Here is a 4211-nt window from a genome sequence, read left to right as displayed (position 1 = left end):
TTGTTAAATTTGCAGACAACACAAAAATAGGAGGACTACGCGGTGATCTGATTCAAGCATTCAAAATTCTAAAAGGTATTGACAATGTCGACCCAGGGGACTTTCTCGACCTGAAAAAAGAAACAAGGACCAGGGGTCACAAATGGAGATTAGCTAAAGGGGCATTCAGAACAGAAAATAGGAGACATTTTTTTACACAGAGAATTGTGAGGGTCTGGAACCAACTCCCCAGTAATGTTGTTGAACACTGGCACCCTGGGATCCTTCAAGAAGCTGCTTGATGAGATTCTGGGATCAATAAGCTACTAACAACCAAAAGTGCACAATGGGCCGAATGGCCTCCTCTCATTTGTAAACTTTCTTATGTTCTTATGCTCACTTGTTTTCTGTTTTCATTGATTTTATTATATCATAGATTTTACCTACACCACTTTGAAGAATTCTACAATATAAAACCTCCTGCCAAATGGAATCAAATGTTTTGGTTTTTTTTTTAAAGTCATGAAACAGGCAAAGATTTAGCCTTTACTTTTTTGGTGTACATGTTTGTCGATTAGGGTGTGTAGGGTGTAAATATGGTCAGAGGTGCTGTGATTTCGTAGGAAGCCAATTTGACTCTTACTCAAGACACTGTGTTCGGTAAGGAAGGCTATTATGCGGGCATTGATTATACTGCATTGATTATACTAGGGCAGCAGTGTGGAGTAGTGGTTAGGGCTTTGGACTCCTGACCCGGGGGGTTGGGGTTCAATACCAGATGGGGGACACTGCTGCTGTACACTTGAGCAAGGTACTTTACCTAGATTGCTCCAGTAAATATCCAACTGTATAAATGGGTAATTGTATGTAAAAAATAATGTGATATCTTGTAACAATTGTAAGTCGCCCTGGATAAGGGTGTCTGCTAAAAAATAAATAAATAAAAAAAAGCCCTTGGTTCCAGATGTCAGGGAAGTAACCAGTATTTAGTACCATGTTGAATAATTTAAGCATTACCTCTTGTAACTTAGGTCTGCTGTGTTAGAGCATCTCAGTACTGATGCTGTCAGCCACAGGCTTTTCTGAGTTTAAGTGCCTGGAGCTTCTCAGTTAACTCTTGTAGGGTGATTGGAGCATCAATTGTATTTTGGTTATCTTTAATTGATTGTTCTAGTAATTTCAGTTTTTCTCTAGTTACATTTTGTTTATTTGTTAGATCTTTTTGTTGTACAGTGCCGTGAAAAAGTATTTGCCCCCTGTCTGATTTTCTGCATTTTTGCATATTTTTGACACTGAATGTTATCAGATCTTCAACCAAAACCTAATATTAGATAAAGGGACCCTGAGTGAACAAATAACACAAAAATTTGATACATATTTCATTTATTTATTAGAGAAAGTTATGCAACACCCAATGCCCCTGTGTGAAAAAGTAATCGCCCCCTTAGACTCAATAACTGGTTACGCCACCTTTAGCAGCAATAACTGCAACCAAACGCTTCCTGTAGTTATTTATTAGTCTCTCACAGAGCCGTGGAATTTTGGTCCACTCTTCCATGCAGAACTGCTTCAACTCAGTGACATTTGTGGGTTTTCGAGCATGAACTGCTCGTTTCAGGTCCTGCCACAACATCTCAATGGGGTTTAGGTCTGGACTTTGACTAGGCCATTCCAAAACTTTAAATTTCTTGTTCTTCAACCATTCTGATGTAGACTTGCTCGTGTGTTTCGGATCATTGTCTTGCTGCATGACCCAGCTGCGCTTCAACTTCAGCTCACGGAGGGATGGCCTGACATTCTCCTGTAGAATTCTCTGATACAGAGCAGAATTCATGGTTCTTTCAATGATGGCAAGGCATCTAGGTACTGATGCAGCAAAGCATCCACAAACTATGACACTACCACCACCATGCTTGACCGTTGGTATGAGGTTCTTACTGTGGAATGCAGTGTTTGGTTTTCACCAGACATAACGGGGCCCATGTCGGCCAAAAAGTTCCACTTTTGACTCATCTGTCCATAGAACATTGTTCCAGAACTCTTGAGGATCATCCAGGTGCTTTTTGGCAAACTTGAGACGAGTATTCATGTTCTTCTTAGTGACCAATGGTTTCTGCCTTGCCAAGTGTCTTTCTGATGGTGGAGTCATGAACACTGACCTTAGCCGAGGCGAGAGAGGTCTGCAGATGCCTGGATGTTGTTCTAGGGTTCTTTGCGAATTCCTGGACGATTTTACGCCTTGCTCTTGGAGAGATTTTGGCAGGACGGCCACTCCTGGGAAGATTAACTACTGTCCCAAACTTTCTCCATTTGGACAATATGGCTCTGACTGTGCGCTTCAATAGAGCCCCAGAGCCTTAGAAATGGCTTTGTAACACTTTCCAGACCGATAGGCATCCACAACTTTTTTCCGGAGGTCTTCAGGAATTTCTTTTGTTCGTGGCATGATTTGCCTCTAGAACCTGTGTGCTGACAACTTCACTCTGATGGTAAGGGCCAAAGTTAGTCAGATTTATATTGGGCAGGGCTGGCCCAAATCAGGCCTGGTTGTTAACCAAAGTACTCAAACAGCTGACCCTAATTATCCCTTTAATTGGGTTGAGTTAACTAGGAGGGGCAATAACTTTTTCACACTTGAAGATTGCATGTTTGATTACCTCAGACGAGTTGCTGTTGTCTGAGGGAGTTGGTTGGGCTATCCACCGCTCCTTTGCAAAAGTTAAGTTTATTCATACTTTAATTCTTCTTTGCCTGATTGCTGGTTTACATTTTCTCCCTGTCGGGATTACCATTGATTAGTAGTGTCCCTGCTGTTTATCTGTTTCCTTCTTGTTTATTTTATTTTGCTGCTAGTTACCATTGTGCTGCTAAATAAAAACCACAGCACCCAAGAAGTCTACTGTGTTGGAGAAACCTGCTGTGCTTGGGGAATTGAGCCAAGATACGTGGGGCTGGAGTGAAACGATCAGGACTTGGGGTGGTATATTGCTGCTGGGATTCGGTGGCGTGGACAGAAACCAACTTTGTCGAGTTTGGACTTTTTTTTGTACTTTTTTATTATTTTATTTTGCTACTTTTTGTGAATTTTAGAAATCTTTTAAATTGTATTGTGTGTTAGTTTTTGTGCTGCTGATCAGCTTTTAACTGCCATCCCCTGTGTTGCCTTCATTTGGTTGGAAACTTCTGCTGCTCCTCAGATTTAAAGAGCCTATCCTTTAATAAAACATTTTCAGAAATTCTTTTCTAAATGTTGCTTTATTAGTTGTGACCTGGCTTTCTTTATTTTGTGTATACAGCCAGGAGACAGTTTCTCTAAAAGTTATGACAACCCCATTAAAAATATTAACAAAAATATTTAAAGACAAGATCCTGGGTCGGGATGCGGGGGGGATTCTAATTTCTGGTCAGTCCGCGGGTGCGTATATTTTCTTGCAGTCGGAAGTATAAAGTCAAAGGATGTTACATTTTATTATAAACCCGCTTTATGATTGGTTAGCTGCGTTCTATCAGCCATACGTTAATCCCACACAACCTTTCAACGCAGACGCATCACCAAAATCTTTGCATTTAAATTTATACACCATTATTCTATAACATTTAATATCTGTAAATGATCATCAAAAATGACAGACCCACAATCACATTTTTATCTTTTTAATGGAAAAATATTTGACAATTGGTATAAAATCAATTTCCCGAATCTGACAAAGAATCAATACTAACTCAACTCGAACTTGAATGAAACAGAAAAAAAAACACACACAATAAAAGCTTTTGGGATGCGAACATCTTAAAAAAAACTGGCTTCAAGAAAAAAGTAAACCTGTTACCTTTCATTTACTTTCAAGAATTGTATGCTTCCATAAGAAATACAGATGGAGAGCAGTACAGCACTTCCAGTTTAATCAGTCTGCGAGCTCGTATCAATCGCTCTGAATGATCCGCTGTACAGCAGAAAAGTGAATTTAGCAAACAATGCTGCATTTAACACAGCTAACAATGTATTCGTAGCAGTAATTTAAAAACTGAGACGAAGCAGCACACCTGCAGACCTGGAGAAGCTAAAACAATCGTATTAGGCTTATTTATGTAATTTACAAAGTTATAGATGGCCATTAATGAATTACTATAATATGTTCATGTAATTGATATACAGAAATGTACTTAACATTTTAATAAATACATGCTATATTTACAATTAAACATATATATATATATATATATATATATAT

This window comes from Acipenser ruthenus, chromosome 23, assembly GCF_902713425.1.
Source record: "Acipenser ruthenus chromosome 23, fAciRut3.2 maternal haplotype, whole genome shotgun sequence".
Taxonomy (NCBI): Eukaryota; Metazoa; Chordata; class Actinopteri; order Acipenseriformes; family Acipenseridae; genus Acipenser; species Acipenser ruthenus.
The sequence above is the reverse complement of the archived record's forward strand: the minus strand, read 5'-3'. Positions refer to the sequence as shown.